This window comes from Loxodonta africana, chromosome 7 (genome assembly GCF_030014295.1).
Source record: "Loxodonta africana isolate mLoxAfr1 chromosome 7, mLoxAfr1.hap2, whole genome shotgun sequence".
NCBI lineage: Eukaryota > Metazoa > Chordata > Mammalia > Proboscidea > Elephantidae > Loxodonta > Loxodonta africana.
Genome location: NC_087348.1, coordinates 111,046,622 through 111,062,987, shown reverse-complemented (window position 1 = coordinate 111,062,987; position 16,366 = coordinate 111,046,622).

Here is a 16,366-nt window from a genome sequence, read left to right as displayed (position 1 = left end):
ACATAAAGAAAACAAATATCCTCACAACTGGACCAATAAACAACATCATAATAAAGGCAGAAAATATGAAGTTGTCAAGTATTTTATTCTACTTAGGTCCTCAATCAATGCCCGTGAAAGCAGTCGTCAAGAAATCAAAGTATTTCACTGGGCAAATCTGGTTCAAACATCTCTTTGAAGTATTGAAATGCAAAGATGTCACTTTGAGGACCAAGGTGGGCCTGACCCAAGCTATGGTATTTTCAATTGCCTCATATGCATGTGAAAGCTGGATAATGAATAAGGAAGACCAAGGAAGAATTGATGCCTTTGAATTATGGCATTGGTGAAGAATATCGAATATATCACGGACTGCCAGAAGAATGAGCAAATCTGTCTTGGAAGAAGTATAGCCAGAATGCTCCTTAGAAGCAAGGATGATGAGACTTTGTCTCACCTACTTTGTATGTGTTATCCGGAGGCACCAGTCCCTGAAGAAACATATTATGCTTGGTCAGTGAAAAAGAAGAAGGCCCTGGATGAGATGGGCTGACACAGTGGTTGCAACAATGGGTACAAACATAGCAATGATTGTGAAGGTGGCACAGGACAGGGCAGTGTTTTGTTCTATTGTATATAGGTTGCTATGAGTTGAAACCAACTCAACGACACCTAACACCACCACCAACTTCCAGGCCCTGGTCATAATTTTACCTCAGGAGACCATCAAAAATTAGTTTAGTCTTCTTTCATTCAAATACGATGGTGACATTAGGACATTTCCAGATAAACATAAAATAAGGGAATATGTAAAAACCAAAACAAATTTACAAGAATTATTAAAGGGAGTCCTTTGGTTTGAGAACAGACTACATCAGAGGACATCCTGAATCTAGGAGGAAAGACCTCATCAGCCAGATACCAACCTAGGAAATGAACTCTCAAGGATTAACCAAAACTAAAAGATTTACAACAGGGAACCAGAGAGGTTAATCTGCAAATGATGACAACATCAGAACAACAAAAGAGGGAAAAAAGTACAGGTGTAGAACTTTCTAATGGAAAAGAAGGCAAAGCGATACCAAGTAATAAAAGACTGGTTCAAACTTTAGAAGATAAGGGTAAATTTGAAGGTAACCACAAAGAAAGTTAACAAACCTAGTTATCACAATAAAGAAGAAAAACATAAAGTCTCAGTAAACACAAAATCTACAAAAACAAAAGAAATGAAAAAAAAAAATCCACAAACAAAAGAAATTCATCACAGGAGAGTAAGAGGAACAATGAAAAAGTCAACACCACAAAAAAAAAAACAAAAAAACAAAAAAACACTACAGAATGACAGCAATAAACTCACACCTATCAATGAACATAAATGGCCTACATGTACCCATAAAGAAACAGAGAGTGATAGAATGGGTTAAAAAACAGGATCCGTCAATATGCTGTCTATAAGAGACACACATTAGAAATAAAGACATAAATTTATTAAAAACCAGAGGATGGAAAAAAAACTGCCCAAAAGGAGCAGGAGTGACAATACTAATCTCAGATAAAATAGACTTTAAAATAAAATCCACCATAAAAGACAAAGAAGGGCACTATATAATGATTAAAGGAACAATATCATGAAGACATAACCATAATAAACATCTACACACCCAATGGCAGGGCTCCAAGATACATAAAGCAAACTCTAACAGCACTGAAAAGAAAAATTGACAGTTCCACGATAGTAGTAGGAAACTTCAACACACCACTCTTGGTAAAGGACAGAACATCTAGAAAAAAACTCAACAAAGCTATAGAAGAGCTAAAGAACACAGTCAGCCAACTTGACCTCATAGACATATATAGAACACTCCACTGAACAGCTGCAAAGTACACATTCTTTTCCAATGTACATGGAATGTTCTCCAGAATTGACCACATCTTAGGCCACAAAGCAACCCTTAACAAAATCCAAAACATTGAAATAATACAAAGTATCTTCTCAAATCACAGAACTACCAAAGTAGAAATTAACAACAGGAAGAGCAAGGAAAAAAAAAAAAAAATTACATGGAAACTTAATAACAGTCTGTTTAAAAACCACTGTATAATAGAAGAAACCAAAGATAGAATAAAAAAGTTCCTAGAATCAAACAAGAATGAAAACACATCATAGCAAAACCTTTGGGATACAGCAAAGGCAGTGATCAGAGGTCAGTTTATAGTGATAGATGCACAGATCAAAAAAAGAAGAAAGGGACAAAATTAAAACATTAGCTATACAACTCGAACAAATAAAGAACAGCAAAAGAAGCCCACAGCTACCAGTAGAAAGGAAATAAATGAAATACAGAATAGAAAAACAATAGAGTCAACAAAACTAAAAATTGGTTCTTTGAAAAGATCAAGAAACCACTGGCCAAACTGACAAAAGAAAAACAGGAGAGGATACAAATAACCCAAATAAGAAATGAAATGAGGGATATTACAACAGACCCAACTGATATAAAAATTTTCATAACAGAGTACTTTGAAAAACTATACTCCAACAAATTTGAAAATCTAAAGGAAATGGACAAATTTCTAGAAACACACTACCTACCCAAACTAACACAAAATGATGTTGAAAATCTGAACAGACTCATAACAAGAGAAGAGATTAAAAGGATTAAAAACAAAACAAAACAAAAAAAACTCCCAACAAAAGAAGTCCTGGCCCAGGTGGCTTCACCGGAGAATTCTATCAAACATTCAGAGAAGAGCTTACACCAGTACTACTCAAACTATTTCAGAATATACAAAAAAAAAAAAGGAAGGGATATTTCCAAATTCATTTTATGAAGCCAGCATAACCCTGATACAAAAACCAGGCAAAGATACAAAAAAAAAAAAACTTACAGAACAATATCTCCCATGAACATAGATACAAAAATTCTCAACAAAATTCTAGCCAACAGAATACCGCATCATATAAAATAATAATAATAATACACCACAATCAAGTGGGATTCATATCATGTATGCGAGGATGGTTCAACATTAGAAAGTCAATCAATGTAATCCATCACATAAATAAAAGATCACATGATCATCTGAATCAACACAGAAAAGGCATTAGACAAAGTCCAACACCCATTCCTGATAAAAACTCTCTGTAAAATAGGTATGGAAGTGAAATTCCTCAACATAATACAAAGCATCTGTACAAAACCAATAGCTGACATTCTTAACTGAGAGAGGCTGAAAACATTCCCCTTAAGAACAGGAACTAGACAAGGATGTCCTTTATCACCACTTCTATTTAACATTGTGCTGGAAGTCCTTCCTAGCTAGAGCAATAAGGCAAGAGAAAGAAATAAGGGCATCCAAATTGGTAAGGAAGAAGTAAAACTATCCCTATTTGCAGATGATATGATACTATCCATAGAAAACCCAAAAGACTCCATGAGAAAACTACTGGAACTAGTAGAAAGATTCAGCAGATTAGCAGGATACAAAGTAAACACACAATATCAGTTGTATTCCTATACACCAATAAAGAGAATGACGAATAGGAAATCAGGAAAACAATACCATTTAAAATAGTCCCTAAAAATTAAATACTTAGGAATAAATGTAACCAGGGATTTAAAAAACCTATACAAAGAAAGGAAACACTGGTGGTGTAGTGGTTAAGTGCTACGGCTGCTAACTAAAGGGTCAGCAGTTCAAATCCGCCAGGCACTCCTTGGAAATTCCATGGGGCAGTTCTACTCTGTCCTATAGGGTCGCTAGGAGTTGGAATCGGCTCGACGGCACTGGGTTTTGGTTTTATACAAAGAAAACTAAAAAATACTACTGCAAGAAACCACAAGAGATCTACGTAAATGGAAAACACACTCATGGATAGGTAGACTCAACATTCTGAAAATGACAATTCTACCCAAAGCAATTCACAGATACAATGCAATCCTGATTCAATACCAACAACATTCTTTAAAGAGATGGAAAAACAAATCATTAACTTTATATGGAAAGGGAAAAGGCCCCAGATAAGTAAAGCACTATTGAAGAAGAAGAATAAAATAGGAGGACTCGCACTACCTGACCTTAGAACCTACTATACAGCTATGGTGGTCAAAACAGCCTGGGATTAGTACAACAGATACATTGACCAGTGGAACCGAATTGAGAACCCAGATGTAAATCCATTCACCTAAGGTCACCTGATCTTCCGCAAGGGGCCAAAGCCCATCAATTGGGGGAAAAGTCAGTCTTTTTAACAAATGGTGCTGGCAAAACTTGATGTACATCTGCAAAAAAATGAAACAGGACACATACCTCACACCATACACAAAAACTAATTCAAATTGGATCAAAGACCTAAATATAAAATCAAAAACTATAAAGATCATAGAAGAAAAAAATAGGATCAACACTAGAGTCCCCAGTACACGGCACTAACCATATACAAACCATAAGTAACAACACACAAACTCCAGAAGATAAGCTAGAGACCTTCTAAAAATTAAACACTTAGCTCATCAAAAGACTTCACCAAAATAGTAAAAAGAGAACCTACAGCCTGGGAAAAAATTTTTGGCCATGACAAATCCGACAAAGGTCTAATCTCTAAAATCTATAGGAAAATCCAACACTTCTACAACAAAAAGACAAATAATCCAAGCACAAAATGGGCAAAGGAAATGAACAGACACTTCACCAAAGAAGACATTAAAGCGGCTAATAGACACATGAGGAAATGCTTGCAGTCACTAGCCATTGGAGAAATGCAAATCATTGCAATTCAAAACCACAGGTGGCAATAAAAAAAACAGGAAATAACAAAGGTAGGAGAGGCGCTGGGAGATTGGAACTCTTTATGCACTGCTGGTGGGAAAGCAAAATGGTACAACCATTTTGGAAAATGATACGGCACTTCCTTAGGAACCTAGAAATAGAAATACCATGTGATACAGCAATCCCAATGCCTAGGAATATATCCTAGAGAAATAAGAGTTGTCACACAAATAAACATATGCACACCCATGTTCACTGCAGCATTGTTCACAACAGCAAAAAGATGGAGACAACCTAGATGCCAATCCACAGGTGAACGGATAAAGAAACTATAGTACGTACACACGGTAAGATATTAAGCAATGATAAAGAACAATGATGGATCTGTGAAGCACCTCATAACATGGATGAATCTGGAGGGCATTACGCTAAGTGAAATAAGTCATTCACAAAAGGACAAATATTCTATGAAACTACTACTTGAAAAACTCATGAAAATGTTTACACACAAAAAGAAACATCTTTGACAGTTATGAGGGAGGAGACGGGAGGGGATGGAAAAACACTAAATAAACAGTAGTATAGGGTCGCTATGAGTCAGAACTGACTCGGTGGCACTGAGTTTGGTTTTGGTTTTTTTTTAAGAGGTAACTTTGGTGAAGGGTTTCTTTAGTGTTTTTCCATCCCCACCCCTCCCCTAAGAAGTAACTTTGGTGAAGGGTAGATACCCTGGTGGCATAGTGGTTAAGAGCTATGGCTGCTAACCAAAAGGTCGGCAGTTCAATTCCACCAGATGCTCCTTGGAAACCCTATGGACCAGTTCTACTCTGTCCTATAGGGTCACCATGAGTCAGAATCGACTCTCAACTCGATGGCAATGGGTTTGGTTTGGTTTTTGGTTTGGTGAAGGGCAAAACAATACACAAACTGGGGAAGCCAGCACAACTTCTGCAGGACAAGGCCATGGAAGCTCCACAGACACATCCAAACTCCCTGAGGGACTGAATTGGCGGGTGAGGGCTCTGGGGACTATGGTCTCAGGGAACATCTAGCTCAATTGTTTATAAGGAAAATTTTCTACATTCTACTTTGGTGAGTAGCATCTGGGGATTTAAAAGCTTGGTAAGAGGCATCTAAGATAATACACTGGTCTCACCCTGTCTGGAGTAAGGGAGAAAGAAGAAAACCAAAGACATAGGGGAAAGATTAGTCCAAAGGACTAATGGGTCACAACTACCACAGCCTCCACCAGACAGCCCAGCACAACTAGATGGTGCCGGGCTACTACCACGGCCTGCTCTGACAGGGATCACAAAACAGGGTCCCGGACAGAGCTAGAGAAAAATGCAGAAAAAAATTCTAGCTCACAAAAAAAGACCAGACTTACTAGCCTGACAGAGACTGGAGAAACTCCAAGAAAATGGGCCCCAGACACTCTTTTAGCTCAGTAATGAAGTAATTCCTGAGGTTCACCATTTAGGCGAAGAACAGACAGGCTCATAAAACAAAACGAGACTAAAGGGGCACACCAGCCCAGGGGCAAGGACTAGAAGCCCTGAGGGGAAAAGAAAGCTGGTAATAGGGAACCCAAGGCTGAGAAGGGAGAGTACTGACATGTTGTGGGGTTGGTAACCAATGTCACAAAACAATATGTGTACTAACTGTTTAATGAGAAGCTAGTTTGTTCCATAAGCCTTCATTTAAAGTAAAATAATAAAAAATAAAATGAGCTTAGTTTTTCTTCCACATGGCTGTCCTTCAATTATTTGAAAAGCATTTTGGTATATTTCTACTCCCTTCCTCCAAGCCTTCCCTTTTCTGGCTATGCAACCTTAGTTCTTTACGTGGCTCAGTCAGCTATCCTCAGTATTTCTGTGACTGCTCAAGTCTCTTACATTGAACAGAATCTACTCCATGTTCCTGAACCTTTAAATGTGGTGCTGTATGAAAGCCTCCAAGCCTGATCCATTCTGAGAAGCACAGAAGAGAGTCATTCACTACTTCCCCCTTTTTATTAAGGCTCATAACATTCGCAATTACATACTTGCCTTGGTGTCTGCATCCTCTGCTAGACAGCAAGCTTCAAGAGGACAGAGACCATGACCTAGTTTTGTTTGTTAGCAGTATTCCCAGCAGAGCACCTGGTACAAGTTAAGTGTGCAATATATGATAGTTGAATGAATGAATGATTAACTAAATGAACAAGTACACTGATAGTTAAATACAGAGCAAGAACATGCTGGTTTTTCTAAATGACACAGAACTAATGAAACCTGGGAGGGAACTAGCCCAATCGGCTCATTTTTTAGAGGAGAAAACCAGGATGAGAGAACTGACTGTTTTTTCCTATGGTCACACAGCAGAGCTGAGGCTAGACCTCAGGTCCGCTGATAGCACTGCAGAGCTGGTGACTTAAAAGGCAACTCCAGGTGGGCAGTGGTGTTGGTGATGGACATCAGGTAGCCATTTCTCATCCTCTGAAACCTGGGGGCCTCAGGCCCTTCTGGGGTTCTGGGCAAATCACAGGGAAGTACCAATTGCAGCCCAGGCCTGTATGCCAAGAGTTAACGAGGCTGCATTCAAAGCAGCATCAGGCCCCAGCATAAGTTCATGGCTGTGTATTTAGGGCTTTCCAGGGCCCATATAAAGCTCAAATATTGATTCAGCATCTCTCCTCTAAGATCTCCTAAGCTGCACTGGGAAAAAACTGACAAATAAGAAACAGCCAAGGATATACCCAGAGAATTATTCCAGGGAAATGAAGTGTTGGCAGTACAGTGAAATAAATTCTGTTTTTGCTCTGCTCAAGCTCACTGAGAGTAAGGACGGAAGCTGAGGCCACTACCATTCTTAGAAAACAAAGCAAAACTGGATGGCAGTTTCTGCTTTCTGCTGCATGTGTTCATAGATGTGTCTGGCCTGATCACAGGAGAATTATGGCACTCATGCCATAAACAGCACTGATCGGTATCCTCCCTCTGAGACTGTGAGGGAAATTCTGCAATAGTGTTTTAGGACTTGAAACAATGTATGAGTATAAGCACCTCGTTGGATGGCAATGGACAAGTCTCCTCTGTCATTCTGTCCCCCTGTACTACAGATGTACCAATAACATTATGGATAATACTTACCATTGTTAAACTGCGGCTATACATTATTTTGGTTTGTGCTCAACCACTAACCTAAAGGCTGGCAGTTTGAACCCACCCAGTGGTACCACAGAAAAAAAGGCTGGCAATCTGTGTCTGTAATGATTACAACCAAGAAAAACCCTATGGAGCAGTCCTACTCTGTAACACACTGTGTCACCATGAACTGGAATCAACTCGATGGAAACAGGATTTTGGTTTTATACATCATTTCACTCACTCCTCAGAATAGATACTACCCCTATTTTATACGTGAAGAAATTGAGGTTCAGGAGTGCCAATTTTGAAATCAGAGCTGTCTAAAGCTAAAGCCAGTATTCTTAACCTTGTGCTCAGTCCTTCCATAATGAGTTAGAAAAATTAGTATTAAACCAGTTAGGTTTCCCTTATTCTTTCAGGCAGAAACTTTCTTTTCAAGGTCTTCACACATTGCTGTCTTTCTGCCTTGACTGTTCTTACCCAGCCCACCTCCAACTTTACCTTGTTTCTACTCACTGGTCAGGATTCCATGCAGATGCCCCCTCTTGCAGGAAGTCCTCTCTGACACCTCTCTCCCATCTGAGTTTGCATAACACTTTCCCTATATCTTTATCATTGCAGTAATTATTCTGTTTACATGAGATCTTTATTTTTCCCCCCAAGGCTGTTTCTTATTGATTCTGTAGCCCCAGTGCCTAGTGAGTATGCACCCATTACAGGTTTAGTTTATCAAATGAAGCACAGGCTATGGAGTACCTGGTAATCAATAGGACCAGGTTTTCTAATCATGCTGTGGTGGGAGGTGGCTTAAAAGATTAAAACCCTCTACAGCGGAGGTTTTGTTTTCATCAATACCTCCAGCAGAGAGCCAGGCATAAGTAAGTGTGCAATAAATGTAAATGTAAAGGATCCAGAAAAATCCTACCCTCACCCAACCAAAAAAAAAAAAATCTAATCTAAACAAAAGACAAAACTCAGGGAGAATAAGAAAGGTTATTCAGGGTGGCATAGCACAACAGGAAAGATTTGGTGCTCTGGGGTGAAGGACATCTGGGTATGAATCATAGCTCTGTCACTGCCTGGCACTTATCTAGCAAGTTAAGCATGCTTTCTGAGACTCAGTTTCTTTGTCTGAAAAATGGGGATAATGCCAACTTTAAAGGGCAGTTGTAAAAATAATTTACAATATATGTGTAAGGGTTTTCACATAATAGTTGGCCTAATAAATGGTGATTAATGGCAACTACTATTCTAAACCCTGGAGGCATAATGATTAAGTGCTATGTCTGCTAGCCAAAAGGTCAGGAGTTTGAATCCACCAGGTGCTCCTTGGAAACTCTATGGGGCCGTTCTACTCTGTCCTATAGGGTTTCTTTGAGTTGGAATCAACTTGATGGTAATGGGTTATTATTATATGCAGTCCTGGGTGGCGTAAACAGTCAAGCACTCAGCTGATAATTGAAAGGTTGGAGGTTTAAATCCACCCAGATATACCTCAGAAGAAAGGCCTGCCAATCTACTCCTGAAAGATCACAGCCTTTGAAAACCATGTGGAACATTGTTCAGCTCTGAAACACATGAAGTAACTATGAGTCAGATTTGACTCAACGTCTACTTACTACTACATAACTGCACAGTCCTCTCTTGTCCAAAACTACGTGAAGGTCTTGAAATGTACATTTCTTGAAAATGCTTTACCACTGAGATATGTTCAGAATGTTCTCGATATGACATTTAGGTAGCAGTTTCTAGGTATCCAGGATTCCACATCAATAGTATACAAAATGCGGAACTCATTTTTTTCAGGTTAAAATCTAGACTTATGTGCAGTCTTCTTTCACAGGCCACCTGAAGCAGAATCACTCACTCGAACACAGTGCATTTTATAATTTCTACTTTATGGTAATATTATAGTATGTTTTCTTTCTACAGTGTGAGCTACTTTAAGACAGAAGCTGTCTCTAAGTCACCTTTCATTATGCTTTGTGTGTAGCATAATAGCTGGCATACAGTAGGTACTTTTCATTTTTTTAGCACTATCACAATTGCTCTTAAAAAGTTATTTCCTTTTTAATATAATTACGTTTCATGTCTGTCTCTCCTAAGAGAGAGAGTTAAGACAGAAAAGGCAACTGCCCAATCATTGGTGTTTATCTGAATTTATTACTTGCGGATACTGGGACCTCTGCAAAAATATTAGTTTTTGAACCATGGAGACAACAATCTCCTCCACATCTATTACTGCTCACCCTATTCTAGGGTGTGAGTCACAGATGTGACCATAGGAAGTCCCATCGGCTGTGTCTTCACACATCACCACCGCACTGCCTACCACAGTGCCTGGAGCATAGCAAATGCTCAGTAACTATAGATCTTGAATACCTTGTATTGTCATACATGGTCAAAGAAGAATTATAGGAAAGAGTCCAAAGGAGGCTTTGTGTCCCAGCCATAGGTAGGTGTGCTACTGACTTCCCTTATATATGATTCTCAGACTTCAGAGTGCAAAAGAATAACCAAGAGAACTTGTTAAGATTTGGTTGGAAATGATGATGAGGACAGAGGACACACAACTATAGGTGCTGAGTGAAACCCTAGTCTGGGAGGAGACTGACAATTGCATGCTACTCGCAAGTAACCCCAACAGTGCCGTAGAGCCCAGGCATGAGTCCAGCAGGCCTTGTGTTGGGTCATCTGAGGAGGCAGTCTCAGAAATCCATGTGAGGGGGAAGACATCAGGGTGAACTGTTAACATGGTGTGGGCCCTAGTCAACAGTCTGGATGTGAGGGAAGGTGTGCAGTCTCTGGGAAAGGGATTGACTAGAGCAAGGTAGGACTTCTGTCCTGGAGGGACTGGGATTCCAAACAGATTAATAAGATGAGGTCCAGAAACCAGAACTGACACTTACAGTGGGGACTGATGAACTGCACTTCCATGACGACACAGACAGAGCTCAAGCATCTCCACACTGTAGCTCTTTTTTGCCTCTTGCATTGCACCTATCACGCTGCGGTGCAATGATTTGTTTATGTTTCTGTTGCTTTCACTAAACTGTGAGTAACTTGAGGGCGTGGACCATTTGTAGTTGTTGTTATTGTCTTCATATCTCCAGTACTTAGCTTGGAGTCTGGCATATGATGTTTACGGAATGATGGCATGAGTGAATGGATGGGTTGATTTGTGAATAATTTATTATCTTCTCCCCACTGTCTTGGAAAAGGAGTGTTTAAATCCTTCTGGAATGAAAGCAGGATGCTCCTGGGGGGCTAGGGCAGGTCTGAACCTGCATATGGGAGTTAAATGGACCCATCTGTGGGAAAAGGCAAGTCGAAGAGGCTGGGACCGGGACCAGGACCGGGACCGGGACCAGGACCAGAAGAGGAAACACATCCAGTAATTAGTCATTGATGCTGTAAAGTGGCTGAATCTATCATTCTAGTCTTTTTTTTTGTTTGTTTAAATTAGGATAGTTTATCATAGGTGTGAGGAAGGTAGAACCGGTAGAGAAAAGGGTTAAATTTATAGTATTTTTTTGCAGTTACTTTATTTATATTTTAAATTTTAATTTTTTTTAAAGATTTGTACAAAGTGGGTTTATTATTACTCCTCTAGGGATGATCTTAATTTGTTTAAGATCACACAGCTACTCCAGGGCAGTCTAGAGCCTGAGACATTCACTGGTGAAAACTTACCTTGATTTGGGACCCTGGGAATAGAAGAAGAATATTGTGAAGATATTTGATGCCTGGAGAGAAGTGGTCTAGACTCATATTTCACTTCAGTAGCCCTGACGCACACAACCGGAATTCTAAGACATGGACAAGCTTCGAGGACAGATTTCACCAACCCTCAATTTGTTTCTCACGGATAACTCTCATTATTCCCGAAACTGCCTGTGTAGTTTTATTATATTGATTAATATAAGTATTATCCACATGCAAAATGACATTTATTCAGTTACTAACCAGCATGTTGATGTGGTACACATATTGGGTGGCACTTGGTGTTAGGGACACAAGAATAACAAAAGTGCGTTTACTGAATGCCTAGAACTGTAGTAGCATTTCACAGGCATTCTCTCAGTTGCTTCTCACATGAACTCTAGAAAGCAGATATTATTATCATCCCCAATTGACAAAAGGCTAGCTAACTAACTAGCTCTGCCACTTTAAAGTCCTGACCTTGGATGATTCTCCCTGGCTTTAAAACCCTCATTCTTCTTATTAGAGCGTATGTGTCTCAGGGATTTATAATCCATCAGGGAAGTCTGGTGTGTAAACATATGATTAAATACAATGATTGATATAAGTGGTTTAATAGAATTTATCAAACACTTGGGGCTAATCAGTTCTGTAGCCAGAGAAGACAGCAGCATGGAGGTGACGTTCCAATTGGGCCTTAAATGAGAAGTGGTTTTTAAAGAAACTGTTATTCTGCCTTGTATATTAAGCCAGCTTTAAATCTTCAAAAAAAAATTCCAAATGGAGGGGACGGAGGAATGTGGTCAGTGTACATAGCTTTCCTTAGCTCCAGGGCCTGTCACCTCCTATGCCTTCTTGGGCCTTGTCTTCTTTTCTTTCTACTTTTGGCTGCTACGCTTGGGTTCATTTTCATGGCTAAACTGATGGTCCGTCTGTTCTCAATGAAAAGTACAAATATTCTGATGCCAACCTTGAATATAGATCTGTCACATCGTTACAGCAGAGCTGTCAAACATCTTCTCTCCTGAAGGCGGGGGTACATTTTTAGTTGTGTGTTTGTGTGACTATGTTACTTGTTCAGAGCCATGGTATAATCAGGAACATTTCAGGAGCCTTCCCTGCTGGAACTGGAGGAGCTTTTGTGCAGGCCTAAGTAATAAATGGACATTCATTTCATATAGGGGAGGAACATTCAATATCCCTGTATGGAATTTATAATTGACTCTACAGAGAGTACCATCTTCATAATTTTTTTTTTCTTTTCCTTATATTTCTATTACTCTCTCTTCTTTCCTGTTTCCAAAACATGTTTTCAGAAATCTTTTCTTCTTGTTTTCTTTCCTCAGGTTTTTTTCTAATTATTACCCCAAGCAGGATTATAATTGTGTGTTTGGGGCTCCTTGAAGACAGTTCATGGTGTTAGGGTCAGGGTTTCGGAGCCTTAAAGCCTGGTTTGAATTGTAGTTCTACATCTTACAGCTTATGTGGGAATTTTTTAATACCAGTTTCTCCATCTGTAAAACGGGGTGACTATGGTGTGAAAATCAAATGAGACAGTCCTTCTGAAGGGCTTAGTATAGTTCTTGACACATAGTGAGATTTCCAGAAAATGTTAGCTTTTATGATGTTTTCCTGCACAGCTCTTGGCACCTAGCAGAACCTCAAATAAGTTTATTAAATGATGGAAGAAGGCACAAATCATGGGGAGAATGAGTGACTTATTGAAGGACACATAGTTCATGGCAGAACTATAGTCCCCCTCTCTCAAACTAGTACACTTCTTTTCCTATAAGACTCATCTATCTTTTCTTTCTTTTTTTTTTAAATGCAGTATATCTGTATTTTAATATTTGATAAGAGACTTGTTCTGTTTCTATTTGCCTCTACTTCTATTTACTTGTGTTCTTGAACATTTTCTATTAAAAAAAAAGCTTCATAAACAGCCATAAAACACAGTTAATAATACTGAACCTCCACTTAACACATATTGAAAGACAACAATTAAAAAAACAAAGTGACAGTGGATGAAAAATTATACCCACAGCAGCATGCTGAGGCTGGGGACTATGCTTCAGCATTGCCCTTGGTTCTGGTCTCCCGCAGTCAGGCAGATGCACACACATGCCCAGAGGAAATCCAAGCTATTTCTCTGCAATGGTTTTTACTCCCCCCTTTTCAGATATTGGAAACCCTGGTGGTGTAGTGGTTAAGAGTTCAGCTGCTAACCAAAAGGTCAGCAGTTCAAATCCACCAGTCACTCCTTAGAAACCCTATGGGGGCAGTTCTACTCTGTCTTATAGGGTTGCTATTAGTCGGAATTGACTCAACGGTAATGGGTTGGGTTTGGTTTGGGTTTCCAGATATTTGGAAGCCCCAGGTGGTACAAACAATTAACGTGATAAACTGCTAACTGAAAGGTTGGAGATTTGAATGCAAAAAAAAGGTCTTTTAATCTACTTTCAAAAAATCAGCCACTGAAAACCATATGGAGCACAGTTCTACTCTGACACACATGGGGTCACCATGAGTTGGAGTTGACTCGACAGCAGCTGGCGGTGGTGGTTTTTCCAGATAGTCGTGATCAGATCCTCTAGTTGTGTGCCCCTGGAGGTTTATATGGGGCTCCTGCTAGAATTCTGGTGAGGCCTGCCTCACTGGTATTTCCCACATTCCCTCTTGAAGAGTTTAATGTGCCTAAAATATCAAACTCCAAGATTGGACTGTTATCAGAGAGTCCCTCAAGAACAGAACTTCTGAATAGTGGAGATGGCTGTAGATCAGCATACTTATTTTCACCAGATGAGTTTATGGGTGTAAATGCAGCTGGACAAGAGGACTATATATCTATGTTCCTACCAGCTGCTCAGGCAGAAGATCAGGTGGGAGAGTGTGATGTGAGAGTGGGCACATCATCCAGGCAGGTAGCTGTAGATGGCCTGTGGCTTTGCCTGTCAGATCAACCACTGCTTGCACTTTCCCAAGTGATTGTCCAACCAAGGACACCTTTATGACCATCCTTTATTACCACACACGTTACTCACTGGTTTCCATACAATCACAGGAAATTAGACACTAGCGAAGGCAGCATGGCTGATCCTGAGATTCAGTTATGTGTCCTGCTGACTGAAGAATGGGCCCCTGTAAGCGTAAGTCAATGCCTAGAGTGCTAACTGGTATCACCCAAGAAGGAGAGAAGTCACCAGCCACAGTGAGAAAGAACATACATTTTTCATTTTCCATGACATGAAGAGAATATGTTATAGCAGTGAGATTATCTCCCGCTATGGGGCAAAATGTGGAGAAAATTATTCTCAGAATCAAAAGATTGCAGCTAACCGTCAGAAAGCTCTTGTCTTTGCCTACACTTACACACGGTCACTTTGACATATTTTGATCATTTGATGTTTCAGCAATCTTCACATGTCAAATGTTTTGTAACATATACATTTGCTACAACAACAAAAAAAAGTAAAAAAAAAAATGTAACAAAATATATTGTGGTCAAACGTATTTGCTGAATACTTTTAAAACAAAACAACTTTTTTTTTTTTTCTTTTTTACTGGCTTTGTACTATTTTATTTAAAAAATTAAACAAAACAAACAAATAAAAAAAATATCTGAAGCAAAATTTCACAAAATGATATTATTGGTTAAATCTGAAGTGGTAGTTTATGGGTCCTTATCATTCTTGCACCAGGAAACCCTGGTGCACAGTGGTTAAGCGCTCGGCTGCTAACCAAAAGGTCATCAGTTTGCATCCACCAGGCATTCCTTGGAAACCCTATGGGGCAGTTCTACTCCGTCCTTTAGGGTCACTATGAATGGAATCGACTTGAGGGCAATGTTTTTTAAAAAATTTTTATTGTGCTTTAAGTGAAAGTTTACAAATCATGCTATTCTCTCACACCAAAACTTATATACACCTTGCTACATACTCCCAATTGCTCTACCCCTAATGAGACAGCCTGATCCCTCCCTCCACTCTCTCTTTTTGTGTCCATTTTGCCAGCTTCTAACCCCCTCTACCCTCTCACCCCACCTCCAGACAGGAGATGCCAACATAGTCTCAAGTGTCCACGTGATCCAAAAAGCTCACTCCTCACCAGCATCCCTCTCCAACCCACTGTCCAGTCCAATCCCTGTCTGAAGAGTTGGCTCTGGGGAGGGTTCCCGTCCTGGGCCAACAGAAGGTCTGGGGGCCATGACCACCAGGGTCCTTCTAGTCTCAGTCAGACCATTAAGTCTGGTCTTTCTACGAGAATTTGGGGTCTACATCCCACTGATCTCATGCTCCCTCAGGGGTTCTCTCTTGAGTTCCCTGTCAGGGCAGTCATCGGTTGTAGCCAGGTACCATCTAGTTCTTCTGGTCTCAGGCTGATGTAGTCTCTGGTTCATGTGGCCCTTTCTGTCTCTTGGGCTTGTAATTACCTTGTGTCCTTGGTGTTCTTTATTCTCTTTGATCCAGGTGGGTTGAGACCAATTGATGCATCTTAGATGGCCGCTTGCTAGCGTTTAAGACCCAATATGCCACTCTCCAAAGTGGGATGCAGAATGTTTTCTTAATAGATTTTATTATTCCAGTTGACTTAGATGTCCCCTGAAACCAAGATCCCCAAACCCCTGCCCCTGCTACGCTGGCCTTCAAAGCATTCAGTTTACTCAGGAAACTTCTTTGCTTTCAGTTTAGTCTAGTTGTGCTGACTTTGCCTGTATTGTGTGCTCTTTCCCGTCACCTAAAACTACTTTTAAAAACTGGAAAAACATCAATCATCTCTCTCTATATATA